This window comes from Mastigoproctus giganteus, unplaced genomic scaffold (assembly GCF_048544385.1).
Source record: "Mastigoproctus giganteus isolate SK-2022 unplaced genomic scaffold, ASM4854438v1 scaffold_66, whole genome shotgun sequence".
NCBI classification, from domain to species: domain Eukaryota; kingdom Metazoa; phylum Arthropoda; class Arachnida; order Uropygi; family Thelyphonidae; genus Mastigoproctus; species Mastigoproctus giganteus.
Genome location: NW_028328343.1, coordinates 48,227 through 64,102, shown reverse-complemented (window position 1 = coordinate 64,102; position 15,876 = coordinate 48,227).

Here is a 15,876-nt window from a genome sequence, read left to right as displayed (position 1 = left end):
CATGCGTCTCTGCTATTTAGCTGATTAGTTAGTGGTTTGAAACTGTGTTGACCCTCACAATATGCTGGTACCTTGTATTCTTTTGGTGTAACTCCTTTGCCATTTTGAATGTTGGTGAATTCTGGTTCCATTCTGTGGTAGAAGGCATGTTCATTACTTTGAATTTATTTGTAACTACTTGTGGCTTGAGTTGTTGTGTTTCTTCAAGTAGGCTTGAATTTTGGGCTATAATTTCCTTAATCTGATTAATAAGCATATTCAGCTGAGTGTTTATGAGCATCACACAATCATCACTTATCTGCTGGCAGTTTTCCCCATTCATCGAAGTTGTTACGTTTTGGCAGCACTTTGTGGCCAAGGAAGCTACATTATATATGACTCCTTCAGGGCAGGTGGGACTGCCGTGTGTTGCAACAAGTACGTGCAGGTAGCGCTGTCATCTGTGAGGGACGAATTGTCGCCATAGGCAATTTGTACCTCCCGATCTGTAGTTTCCCGTATGGTGGGACGGCTTTATTTTTCTGTGCGGATGATGCAATTTCAGTTGATGTGTAGGGTATCTCATTACTTTGGGAAGGAACCCTTTATCCACTGTTGAAGGACACCATCAGGCATTTCCTTGCATGAAAGACATGAAAAATTGCCTCTGCATTGCTTATTCACCTTTTTTCAATCAAATTTTAGGCATTATCCACAAAACGTAGCATAGCACGTAACACAGATAATGCGTAGATCAGAGTTTAAAATGCATAATTTACAATCGCCTATGATGAAGACATCATTTAACTTAGTCATGTTTGGATATCTGATGGACGAATGCTCCTGTTTGAAAGTTTAATAAGCTTAATTTATGGTATTCAGTTCAGAAAGCTTGTCACCGACCATAGGAATACAGTTAATGTTTCCGGCGGGGGGGGGTTTCCAGGGATTAGTATTGATGTGTATCACAGGGCAACCGACTGCAAGTACTAATCTACAGCAGTCCAGTATGATCTTGATCTGTAGCCAGCACCGGGAAGTGGTGCTGGTCAACTGTCAGAGCGTTAATAAAGCTTGATCATGTCCGTTTATGAGATTCTGAAATATGAAAAAGAACTGCAAATAATAAATACCTTGGTGCCTCTGACAATAAAATCACTGTATAAACAACACTAAAATCATTTTGTAAATTTAGGCAGAAATATATTCATTTTAATGATTCACTTTATAAACGTAGGCATAAAATACTAATTTTAATGATTACTGAACGCAACACACACATACGTCACCATACCATCTGGCCCCATTTAGTCAAAGCCTAGATGAGCACTTGTAAGCCTAGATGAGCACAGAGAATGTAAGCGCGAGCGTAAGCTGGTGTCGTCAACGCCTCCAAAACAGAAAACTACATGTAGCGCTGCTAACATCAGATTGTTTCAAACCAGACGGGGCGCTTCTAACATTTAAATAAATAAATAAATCTGTATTGGGAAGTACAGAGTAACAACACAATGTCCCATCACGGCAACGAACACCAAGGGTTCACATGTAGTAGATTAAGAAAAACAGAATAATATACCGCATACAAATACAAGACAGGTTACAAAAAGGGCTACAAAATACAGCATACAAATGTTAAAAAAAAAATTGGCAATGATTCAGCAAGGCTCCAGTGATGACAGATTTGAACTAGGGTATAGGAGCATCATAATCCTCCTTTAGAAGGTCAAGGGCATTGATAAAGTTGTATCTGTCCTTCTTGTTACTTATTAGCCTGTCAAAGTTGGAGCCCACCCAGTTCAAGGTGGCAAACATCTGCTTGGAGAGAAACCGATCAGTCAGTGCAAGCCTGTTGTGGTGAGGCACAAGTGCAGGCGAGCTGCGGGATCCTCCAAGAGCAAGCGTTCCAAATATTCGGAGATGATATCTAGCCTCTCATGAGTTTGGTTGTGAAGACCAGCCTCTTTTCCATGATCAGGAACTTCACCCTCGGGATTTTGAGTGCTTGTGCCATCATTATGGTATTGTCATATCGTGGTGAACATGTGGTCTAAGGTGTGCTCCTGAAATTTATCAGTTTTAAATGGTTTTGTAAAGCTATTCAATGCTGATTTTTCGTCTATCAGAGACTAAACTCACAGAGGATCTCTAGATCTGGACACGCTGCATCAGGTCGTCAGATTCAAGGTAATTTTTATAATTTTTATCGTTGTTTCCACCTATGACAAAGAAAGTCACTCTCTACAGCTTCAGTTACAGACAAGGTCAGCGTGCCTCCCCGTTGATTGTCTCCTGCTCCCTGCTTAATGCTAGCCACCACAGGGCACACTTTCTAAGTGACCTTTTGACAGTTTGCTCGGTTTAACGTAAAAACGCGGAAGGTATTTTAATATTTCACCGAACTTGTTAAGCCCGCTTTGACATTACATTTCAGTTTGTCCAGCATGGGCGAAAATTTTGTGTGTACCTGTAAGTAGGTAGTCTCTGCGGACCTTGTAGCTCATATTCGGATGTCAAAAAGTTTGCAAAAAAATTAAACTTGCATAGAAATGTGATGTCTGCAAAACGATCTATAATGACAGCGATAAAGTTGACACAGCGTATCCCACCTTTTACGGGAAACATTCGGAACAGACTGATCCCATTGATTGTGATGGGCTGAGAATCCTTGTGAATCCAATTCAAGTCGCGGTTAAGGAATTGGTATCTGGAGTAGATCAATTAAAAATGTTCATATACGTCTGACAGAGAATGTAATCGCAAAACTCGAACATCAGCATAAAATGACAACGGAAAGTATTGTGCTGTCAAGAGGGAACTTCATTGAAAAGTAGGTAAGGACCCTCCAGGAGACCTCATCCGACATCATTTCGAAAATAGAATTCGGCTTCAGTATGATGAAAGTGAACCTCACAGTACTGCATAATAACGTCACATTTCTACACCGATGTAACAAGGACATTAAGCATATTCGTTTAGACATCTACAATAAAATCTAACTGAAAAAGTCCGAGTATTCTAGAGGGCTTTCCAAACTTCTCAACGTGCATGACCTTATTAAGATTTATAAAAATTATGAAAAGACCAACATCTTGTTAATTTGAACTGAGTGTACAACGAAATCTAGTCACGTTCCTTCCACTGCCAATTGCAGATAAAGTGATTCTGTTAAGGCCTCGATCAACATCTCTTATCAGGCCCAATCCACTGGTCTCTAAGAGCCTTCTTCAGAAAGGCCAGAACGAATAGCGTTCTTCCAAGGGAAAAAATCATTCTCGATCACAGGAGAAGACAACAGATGGATATCATCGCCCACTCAGGAAAAATGAACTGGACTCCCCACCTAGAATCAATACCGAGCCATTCAAGGAACAAACGTTGGGAGTGAATAAGAGTTTTCGAAGCAATGGACGATTCCCCCCCCCCCGGGAGAACCAGCATCTGAAGTCCACACCTCCTCTACCCTTCTTTACGTCAATCACCAAAGGACAGCACCACCCATTCTATCCCGTCTCAGGAACAAAACTGTTCCTTCCAATATTCAGAAGTAAGTCGACGTGCTACATTTGCAGATATCTTTAAATCTAATTATTCAACCGTCGGGACACCTTGAAAGAATGCCTATAGCTTACGGATCAGGCCTCATGCACCGGAGGAAGAAGAGCAACCAATTCTCGGCGTGCAAAGTCTACACTCTCAGGCACTGGAGCATCTCTATCAACCAAATCGCACTTCGAAATTTCTGCACCACAGAAAATCATCCCGAAATTATTCATCTTGTCGCCACATCGAAGAAAAACCAAACCACGACACCCAGAATTTCCTAAGAAGATGACAACTTGCAAAGGAAAGCAGAACTGTACAAAAAATCAAGTACACCAGAAAAGCCGAACTAAAACATGAAGCCCTCAGTCGGGACTGCTAACTTCACGAAAATACATGTTATTCCGCTGAAAATATGTTCACATGAAAAGTCAAATTTTGTCTCTAGGCTTTCTACACAGACAACTGTTGAACAGATGTCTTATTTGAATGAAGACTTACATACAGACATAAGTTACAAGGCAAACGACCAAACAACCATACTATGCATTATTCAAAATCATTACAGCAGAATCTAATTACAAACTACTGCATTATTTTGGCCTTCAAATGAATTAGTGAAACATTTCTCCGCTACAAAGCATACCTATACCAGGATACGCTGTCCTCAACGGGTAAAAACCACGAATAATGAAAGGTAAGCCTGACTCAGACCTGCCATCAAGTCTAGTTTGGGGAGGATCATTCCAGTTATACTGAAGAGGACCTCCTTAAAGGTTCAAACACTTCACAGAAGCTTGGCAGCGAAATGATCACCCACCACTAACGCCTGAGGGAAGCCATATGAAGATTGAGGTGAGAACTACATCCAGAATGAATCATAGACGATGGATGAAGGGAATCAGAGCTCCAACAAGGATATACATCCAAACTTCTTTAATGTGCACAATTTTCTATCAAAAGCTCTCAGCTGCCCACATCAACGCCAGAGCTTGCACTTGGTCATCGTGAAACACAGCGGCAACCCACAAGGCAGAATGCGCTGGTCCCAAAGGAACTAGTAGTTGTTGATGACTCTATTGTCAGGGAAACGGGGAACGTGCTTTGTAAAAAGGATACGTGGAACAGGAGCAGGGTATGTCTGCCAGGGTCAAAGGTTTATGACGTTGTAGAGCAGATATCATCTTTTAAGGGCACCAAAGGTGATATAGTTGTACACGTTGGCACTAACGATAACAAGAGTAGGTGACCGGCAGAATTGCTTAACAAGTACAGGTCACTGTTGAAAAAAAGCCGTGAAATAGGGTTGAATTTGAAAGTGTCTGCAATTCTGCCCAGACACGATAGGAGGGAGTATAAGATGAGAGCCTTGTCGATCAATTCGGCCCTGGTAAGATTGTGCAAGGCTCAAGGGGTAGAATTTTTTTTCAGCCTGGATTGTACTTGTTAACAGGAGAGATTGCTTCTACAGGGATGGGATACACTTAAATAGAAAGGGTGCAAGAATATTTGCTGATGCTATCGAGGCAGTGTTAGGTCGGTCGGAAAACTGCTAGCTTGGGGGGGATACAAAGAAGAATAGATTAACAGTAGCCACTGGCAGAGGTGAAAGAGATTCTTGCACTGCTTCTATTGGAATGAGCAGAAGCCTGAAAAACAAGATTCAGGATATTTCAGAGACTGCTGGGAGTCATTGCGGTACAAGTAAACACATGGGTTGTGTTAGGGTAGCTAAGAATAGAAATAGGTGCATGTATACTTGCTTGTACACCAATGCTAGGAGTTTAGTAAATAAATTTGATGAATTTGAGGTATTGCTCAAAACATCAAAGGCAGATATTGTTGGGATATCAGAGACTTGGTGTCACACAGATATAAGGAATGCAGAACTGGAATTTGGGGAGTACAACGTCTACAGAAAGGATAGACTGGATAGGAAGGGAGGAGAGGTTATTCTATTAGTTAAGAAATACATAAAATCCAAGGAAGTGAAGCCTGTGGACATCGCTGGACAGTGCAGTGTCGAGTCAGTTTGGTGTGACATAAGCATTGGGAGATCAAAATTGAGAGTAGGAGTGTGCAATAGGCCTAATGACTCTGATGAGTATAATAAGAAACTGTACAGGGAAATAGAGTGCGCCAGTAAATCAGAGAGTCTTATAATGGGAGATTTTAATTTCCCAGATATTAACTGGAATTTGGGCGCTGGTTACTCACACACTAGCAGAGCTTTTGTGGATTTATTGGATGATTGTTTTCTACATCAGCATGTTCGGGAGGCAACTAGAGGGAGTAATACTCTTGATTTGATTATCAGCAGTGATTCTTCATGCATTAAGAATCTGCAGATAAATGAACCACTAGGTGGCAGTGATCACAGTGTGCTGAAGTGGGATTTACTCAAAGAGGTAACTACCATTAGGGGTAAAGGGAAGGGTTATTGCTTTCGTAAAGGCGACTACCATGGACTGAGACAGAATTTAAATTCTATACAGTGGGACCAACTGATGATGTTACCAACAGCAAATGCAAAATGCCAAGCATTCAAAGAACTTATCTTGGAAGCTACTAGGCTTTACATACCAATTAAGAAATATTGTTCAAGGTTTAGGCCTAAATGGATGTCAGATGAACTGATGAGGTATATGGCAGAGAAGAAACATGCATGGGATACATACAAATTAACACATGACACAGAAGCCTATGATAGATACAAGTTGATCTGTAACCAAGTTACAAAGGAGGTTAGGCAGGCGAAGGCAGATTACGAGAAATCTTTGGCAAGGGATGCAAAGAAAAACAGCAAAGAGTTCTTTACTTATGTAAACTCTAGAAGGAAGCGGTTGAATCAGATTGGTCCACTTGATATCGATGGGTCAACTGTTGATGATCCTGCTCAGGAAGCTAACAAACTAAATGAATATTTTGCTTCGACATTCACACATGAGGAGTTATTTAGCGAGGGGAAAGCCAGAGGTGTGTTCAATTCTAGCAGTAAGCTAGAGAATGTTGTAATAACTGAGAGTAAAGTGGAGGTGAAATTGTTGACGATAAACACAAGAAAGGCACCCGGAATGGATGGGATCTTTCCAGTTATATTAAAGGAGGCAGCAGAGGAATTAAGCAAACCCTTAGCCAAAATTATGAGAGCTTCCTTGGACTCAGGGGAGGTACCCATAGACTGGAGATGTGCAAATGTGACCCCAATTCACAAAGGAGGATCAAAGGATGACACAAGCAATTATAGACCTGTGAGTTTAACTTCTGTTCCAGGAAAATTAATGGAGGCACTAGTTAAAGGAGCACTGCACGGTCATTTAGACAAGACTTCAGTTATAGCTCGGACACAGCATGGTTTTGTTAAGGGGAAGTCTTGCCTGACCAATTTGATTGGATACTACGGTGCAGTCACAAAGGAACTGAATGCAGGGAATAACTTTGATATTATATACTTGGATCTTAGAAAGGCTTTTGATACTGTTGCACATGGAAGACTGCTGCACAAATTGGAGCAGTGTGACACTGGAGGCAAATTGCTGCTGTGGATAAAGGGGTGGCTGAGGGAGAGAAGACAGAGAGTGGTAATCAATGGACACTGCTCGTCGTGGACTAATGTTATTAGTGGAGTCCCTCAGGGCTCAGTGTTGGGTCCATTATTGTGTTCTGTATTCATAAATGATATTGATGATGGTATATCAAGCTTATTGTCGAAGTTTGCAGACGATACAAAGGTAGGCAGGGTTGTCAAGGACACTACTGACACTATGCTGCTGCAACAGGATCTGGAAAGGTTGAGCAGATGGGCTGAGAGTTGGCAAATGAAGTTTAACATTGACAAATGTAAAGTACTACACATGGGAAACAGCAACCCCAGAGCAACGTATCAACTCTGTGGTACTACACTGACAGTGGTAGAGAATGAAAGGGACCTGGGGGTGGTTGTGCAGGCAGATATGCTGTTCTCTGAGCAGTGCAGACGGGTGCAAGAGTAGCTCATGGTGTATTGTGAATGATATATAGGAATTTTTCTAGCAGGAGGTGATTATTCCCTTGTATAAAGCAATGGTCAGGCCACACGTAGAGTACTGTATACAGGTCTGGAGGCCTCATTTCAAGAAGGATGTAGAGCTGCTGGAACGAGTACAGAGAAGCGCAACAAGATTAGTGAATGGAACAAAGGGGTGCTCTTACGAAGAAAGGCTTAAGTTTTGCAAATTACAGTGTGTGGAGACTAGGCACCAGCGAGGTGATCTGATAAAGGTGTATAAAGCATTGAATGGTTTGAGCATGCTCAATGCTGATGGGATTCTTCCTCTCGCTCAGAAAAATCACCTGAGAGGGCATAAATTGAAATTGAGGAAAGACAGATGTAGGATAGACGTGCGGAAATTTGCCTTTAGGCAGCGAGTGGTTGGTTGGTGGAACAGACTTCCATCCCTTGTCGTGGAAGTTGATAGCCTAAATAAGTTTAAGGCTCAGCTGGACAGGCATTTTGAACGAACAGAGGGGTGAAGTGGAAGTGTTTTTTTTTTTTTGCTGATGCTGCATAAGCTTGCTTTCTTGCATCAAATGCCTCTACTAATGCTAATGCTAATGCTAATGTTAAAACAAACGCTAGAAATCTGAGAAATAAACTTGATATTATTGGAATTCGTCTCTTGTCAAAGTTGTATGACATCATTTGTATCACAGACACATTGTTATCCCCGAATGAAGAAGACCCCGCATTCTCTCAATCTACTTGCTTCTCGGCAATTTTTGCCTCCAGGGAACGGGTGACTGGTGGTGGTGGTGTAGGCATTCTCTTGAGCACACCATAATTCTCACTGACTAGCTCAGCCACTGTAAAAACAACTCTTTGAAGCTGAAAGATCCTAACTCAGCATTCTAGGCCGCAGACTTCACTTGTGCACTGTATACATCCCACCTCCCACAGTAAAGAACACTTTTCAAGAGGTCTCCAAATGGATCATTAATGAATGCCACCAAAGCAATATTACTTGTGTGTGGAGAGTTTAATAGTAGCTCAGGTCAACAAAGTCTTCGCAAATTGTTATCTTCTAATCTGGCTGCGGTAGGTCTGAGCCTCCAGAATTTTTCCCTACCAGAGGCGCTAATCTGTTAAACCTAACATTTGCAACAGACACCCTCACCAGGGACAGGTATCCTGAAACAGCCTTCACGTCAGACCATCTACTAATAGCCCTCATTCTTCCAATCACTTCCAGGATATCCTGGCAACATCAGGCACCAGTTAAGAATACAACGACTAGCCCTTCGCTCCTCAATCCAGAGAAATGCTACTTGGCAGCATCCATTTTTCCTTTGGACCCCTTAAACCAATGTTATCCACAGCTTGGGCTGAACTTTCTTACATGCTGGCAGCAGTCCATTGCTCGAACTGCAGCGTCGAAAAAGAGTTTTAATCTCCTATTGGAGCAAAGCATGATGGAACCAAGATCTCAGCCTTAAATTTCAGAATAAAAAAAAGACTACATGCAAAATGGAAAGCAAAATCACACCCACTAGACAGGATTGCATGAAACCATCACTAACAGCCTTAAGAATCTGGTCACATACTTGGCACAGTTTTCTCTTAAAATAAATCCATAAAAATCTGCACAAATGGTATTTTAAATCAAATCAAATCCAACGCAACTAAACCTGGAAATCCACAGAACCCCCATCACTCCAGTCACCAAGCATAGAGATCTTGGCGTTATCTTAACCCCTAAACTCAGTTTCAATCATCATGTTACAGACATTCACAACAAGGGCTGCAGATCAAGATGGCTTGCCAAACAACACCTCCTTCATGTCACAGAGCCTGAGTACACGCTCCGATACACATACCGGTTTCTGCAGCCAGTAATCACCTACGGTTCAGAAATCTGGGCGTCGGCAATGAAAACCATGCTGAAAAATATTGATATTGCATCTGATGAGTACTGGCTTCTGCAATGGGTCCTCTTCAAGCATAAACTGCCACCACTCCCACACACTTCAGGTATCACTCTTCAGATATCATACCAGTAAAGTCTCCAAACAGATATTCACCCTCCGCTTGCTCGTGCCAATTAAAATGATAGCGGGTGAAATCAATATGCCAAGCTGATATAGTGCGCTTGCGCGAGTTGATGCATGTCGTGTTCGGTTATGCTCTTCATAGATAGCAAGTTTTAGTTAATTATTCTTGACCGTACAGCATGATTCAAGTACCAATAGATTCCTCTTCTTCCGCCCAACACAGGTGAGCCATCATCTCCATCATCAAACAAACAGGTACTTCATGTTTTATACTTTTTTATGCTATTGCTTCCATTATATTAGCTCTAACCCGTATACAGCCAGCAAACACTAGTGCCCTAAAGGCATATGACGACATCGTGGTCAACCTTGAGAAGTCACAAAGCCCTGCACTGCTGAACCCCCAGGGTACGTTAAACTCTCCTATATTTTCAACTTTAAAAACTCCCCTCTCAGCAGAAATACAGTGGATGTATCGATACTAATCCTCAGAAATGAACATAAAGGCACTGTATAACCAGTCACATTCCTATCCCCCACAGGAAACCATCGTCAAGAGAACACCTAAAACACAAGCGGTTTTAATTCTTCGCAGAAAAGTAATTAGTCAGACAAATTTCAATCTAAACGCAAAGTATGGCAGAATCAGAAATTTCGACAAGCACTCCCACGTCCTTCCGTTGTAAAGTAGATCATCAGGAAGCAGTAATCCAATGTACGTCATGTTGGCAATTTTACTGCGAGACCTGCACCAAATGCGATATCAAGCAGTTCAACAAGCAGTGACGTCAAAATACATCTGCCCATTCTGCAAAGAACGTAAAGAAAAAATGACAAATGCAACGGAATATGTGGATATCCAGAATGACACAGAGATGGAAAATAAACAAACCAACGTCCAAACATCAAATTTTAGTCAGACTCACGCTGCAAGTCAAACTGACTCAGCAGCGGTTAACCCGGAGTGTGAAATGGACTCAGATGTCTGCAGTCAACAACCAATCATCACGACACATGAAAATCCTGTGGAACGTAGGAAACAAAGCCAAGGGGAAAGTGCCCTCCTTAATAATGAGCAAAACAGGTTCTTGAAAAACATTAATGGCATCTGTACAGAACACATGAAATTGTACCACATGCAAACTGCAGAATTTCTGGAAAACATAATGTGGAAACTGACATCAATTTCTGACAGTCTGCAGAATTTATCTGAAGAGAACCGGCAGCTTCGTGTACAGAACAATGACATTGGTTAGGAGACCTAGGTTTCTAACCTAGGTCTCCTAACCAATCAAGTGTGTCAACTAGCAACCTTATTTATGCCAAATGAAAACAATATATCCAACGTCCCACACAACATGGCTCAGGGAACCTCGGAAAACAAGCCACAAGAAGTAGAATTGATACACGATTCCAACGCTAAAAGGAATTATACTCCCCAATTTATGTATAATGCAATGCCCCATATGCCTGTCACCCTTAGCCCAATGGCAGCCGTAACACAAGGAGATAAGAATCAGCTTGATAGCGGAGATGCAGGGCTGAATGACTGTAACTCACCCAAACCTGCATCTAATAACACTGGGGGTAGCCACTGAAACACCTCTTAGGTGGCCCTCTTCACAACACCGACCCAAAATCCTACTAAATCTAAAAGGTTAAAGGAGATAATCAATACTGGAAAGGGTGCATCAAGACCCACATTTGAGGAAGTAGTCACCGGCAAAAAAGATGTTGAGAATAACCAAAAGATCCCACCAGCAGGGCTCATAGGCAGCCTCTACTCCCTGGCATATTTCACCGACCAACATGTTCACTCAATAGAAACCCGGATGACATAATCAACATATCAGAACATGGAACATGAAAGACAACATGGCAATAGAGATGCCACAGAACTTTCCTCGAAGGGTACTCTGGCTAATTCGCACAATATCACAGCAGGTCAAATCTTTATATCTCGACTGGAACCGACTACTAAACCAGACAGCATTAAGGCCATGTTTACAAAAGTACATGGGATGAATATTGATGTGAGACAAAGAAGAACCAAGTATCCAACCTACGCCTCTTTCATCCTTACCTGCCACCCAGAGAAGATGAGCTTCGTACTGGATCCAAGACTTTGGCCCCCTGGAACCCTCGTCAAACCCTTCCTAGATCAGAAGCCAAGAACCGCAATATACCACCGACATCAACATTAATCGCAAAAGCAATTAAAGCTACCAAGCTCCCAAGCCAACAAAACGCATGAGAAATCAGATAACTTCACTGAGAACAAACTTACCATAGGAAACAAACTGTCCACATATCATTCAATTCAACTCTCAGCAGATTATAATGACAATCCCCAGGGCTTCAGACCTGTAAAGAATATCCCTGTACACATCGCAATGCACAGTAGACCAGTGCGAAGCTTAAAAAGAGACTTGCCACCTGTACGAACTCCAGTTACTATGGTTACCACCATTCGAAGTGTCTATCAAAATGCAAGGACGTGGCTTGGGAATGGGCGGCACTCTCGTGCCTGTGCTCCTTAGGCTGGGTACCAGATGCTCAGTTCCTCCAGAGAGGATCGTAGAGGGGGGAGTCGCAATATTCTATAATACCACTATCTTCTCGTTGGCACATTCTGCGGTAACCAAATCCCTTGCATTTGAAGCTGCTATGGTATCCCTCAAGCTCAATGCCAACCTGATAGACATAGCAACAGTATACATTCCACCAGGCCCAAACAGTGATATCATTGAAGATGTGATCCACTGGCTGGTAAATCACCTCCATGCCTCTGCTAAGCACATTATTTGTGGAGACTTCAATCTTCCACCTACCTCACACATCTTAGTAGGAAACTCATTAAAAGTATGAATTCATTGGGTATCGGCCTACTTAATTGCCACCCCACGTGAGGATCTAATCTCTTGGATCTGATATTCTCCTCAGCACCATGCGCCCTCGAAGACAGTCCTCAAAACCTATTTCAATCCGATCACGAACCCATTGCCTTACTACTGCACTTAGCCGCACCTAACTTTGATATCCAAGGCCGAAAAAATAAAAAAGACATCACAGCACCCAAATTCATTGATCCCCCACGATGTCTCTTATAGCAGCATCCTCGATACCTTGGGAGGCTCTCAATAATTGTGATCTCGAGATAGCTGTGGACCTCATGACCAGATGGATTCGAACCAATGCAAGTTATGGTGTTACAAAGACGGTCTGCATCACTGCCCGTTCGAGAGCTTGGTGGACACCAGCACTGAACAACAGCTTTCAACGAAAACAAAATCTGCATAAGAGATGGAAAGAATCAGGCGCTATACAAGATCGTATTGCCTTCTCCAGAGCCCGAGCAGTTTTCAACCGTCAGAAAATATTTACAATTAAAAAGCATTTAAATTCAACTCTACGAAAAGGCAAATCGTTTTATGACTCTCAGCACACAGGAATTCCTAAGACACTGGACCTTGAACTGTGGATAGACCACGTTGCACGGTTCTCAAACACTGTGGCCCCGATGCACCTAGGCAACTTACCCATCAACAACGTCCCTAGTGATATGCTCGCCCACCGTTCGCATCACATCACCAGGAAGCAGCTTATGACTGCTATAAATGGATTGATACCCACTGCAACTGCAGGCCCCGATCTTGTGCCACAATTCACGATTAAATGTCTTAGCTCGTTTATTATCGATCAGCTACTATCAATTTTTAACCGTGTATTAACGCAGCACTACTTTCCCCCTCTCTGGAACAGATATCCTGTGAGGCCACACCCTAAATGCCAATCTGCAACCCTCATTAAACAGTTCAGGCCAATCTCTCATTCTTCCAGCCTCATGAAGCGCATGGAGAAGACATTACTTTCCACAATCACCAATCAAACCATGCCTCACAAACCCCCACAGATTCACTATGGCATTCCAGGTAGATCCACAGTCACCAATTTAACATCGACAACCAACACCATTCTCAGTGCACTAGAAGCTAAAGCAGAGCTTTCTGTCACCTACATTGACCTGGAAGCTGCTTTCGACTCCATCAGTATCCCCTCACTTGTTCACCTCCTAGAAAACTACTTCTACATAAAAGGTGACATGTTGTGGTTTATCACAGCCCTGCTCTCTGACAGAACCATTCTTCTTAAAGAGGATCAACACACAATCTGGAGAAAGATCACTGCAGGAGTTCCCCAAGGTGGAGTTCTCTCCGGAGCATTATTCACCACAGTTATTCTTCCGTTTGTGCAACAGAGAGAAGACATGCTCTGCTATGCCGATGATATTACGATATATACTCAGATTAACCCCGGCGGATATCGCTCAAACATCAATAAAAATATCTGTGAAAAGTTACATAATTTAGGTTCCTATCTCCATCAATTTGGCCTTCTCATTAACCCTGCCAAATCAGCACAAATTGTCTTTTCTCTGAAGCGCCAACCCACTGAAATCCAAGCCTCTCTAGACGGCATTCCCTTCCCACTGAGCTTCAAACCCCACATTGACAAGCTCACAGAAAAATTCTGTCAAATGCGCTGGACCACAAAACAACAACTGCTCCACTTAGGGATCTGGATGTGACTCGTCGATACGTATACACCTCTGTATACTCCGTCGTACTGTATGCCTCGGAAATTTGGGGGTCCGCGGCCCCGACCAACATCAAACGCGTGTACTCCGCCGAATACTGTCTCCTTCGTTGGATCACGCAAAAACATCGTAGTCCACCCCAGCAAAGAACAACTGCGATGGCGATGTCACTTCATTTTGCCCGACTTTCAGTTCTTGTATTTGAAAAACGCTTTGTTCTCACTGTCAAGATGACAACCGGAATGGTCTCGGAGCCAAGCATCTGGGAACTGTGTGGCTGGAGGATCCCTCTACTGAGGTCAGCTCCCACGCTCACAGCTCACTATAACAGACTATCGCTCAGTGACCGCTTTCTCCCCAGGGAAATGCTCCCCACAATCGTTTCAATTGACGGCGACCTCTGTAGGTTTGTGAAGGATCGAAAGTACCGAAGACAGATCCTTAAGAGACAGATCCAAAGTGCACATTGATAAGGGCAGCATAATAATGCCCAATATATTGTAAATAATGTTGAAAGCACGATGTCTTTATGAATGTGTTGTAAATAAAGTCAACAATATCTTTATGAATATAAATATTAATATAACATAAGGTAAATATGAATATCTTTATTATTTCATTGTAAATACTGTCAAAAGCATATATCCTGTAAATAATCTGACACTGATTCCATTTTATTGTTGGCTCTGGGGGATGAGCCCGAACTTCGATGTGGGCCCCTTTCCCCCAAGGCTATTGTCCACCAACCAATGTAAAACCCCTGGCATTGCTGCTGTGAAGGGTCTATTGTATATACCATGTTTGTATACAATAAAGATTATATATATATATATATATATATATCCATTATTTTAAATTAAATAAAACATAAGCCAGTAGTATGGCAAAAACTGTAGAACGAAAATTAACATAAAATAACCCAAATAAACAATCGAACGAAAAGAAAGAATAGATATAAATAGTAGCCCAGAAACCCTAATATAATTTCGATCTTCAAATCCAATTAACAAAACTATACAAATTTCAGGATAATGCCAATTAGTTATTAATTTAGCGGTACCCCCCCCCCCCCCGAGAGGCACCAGTTCCGAAAGACGTGAAATATCACCCAAAGAGGGTTAAAGGAACTACCAAACGATAACAAAATCAAAATAAACTAAAATAAAATAGGCTGACCATCATGCCCCATAACGACAGAGGACCACGAGGCCAATAATGGTCATGGAATCGCTGCATTTCAATCGTCATACAAAACATCGCAAAGGCGGAAATATCGAAGAACCAAACCACCCTTCCATTCTCCGATAGATCAACCAATGCAGAGGATTTGCATGGCGGTGGTCCTTAATAAACTATAGAACAGACAGCACTCTAAAGCAGAGCCACACTACTGACATACTGTAAGCTGAATCAGCTTATATTGAAGAAAAAAAGAAAATAGATGGCGGCACAGGCGTTGCTAAATTAGCATATCGACCCATTACTATTGAATTATATTAAATGTTGACGAAAATTAAATTATAATAAAAATTAAAATAATTAAGATAATTAAGCATTCATTAGAGGCAGCAACTTGCAATTCCTCCATATGAAGCCGAAATATATACTATCATTGAATTATATTAAATAAAGTTAAATTATAATAAAATGAATAAATAATTAAGCATTCATTAGACGCAGTGACATGCAATTCCTCCATATGAAGCTGAAATACATCCATTATTTTAAAT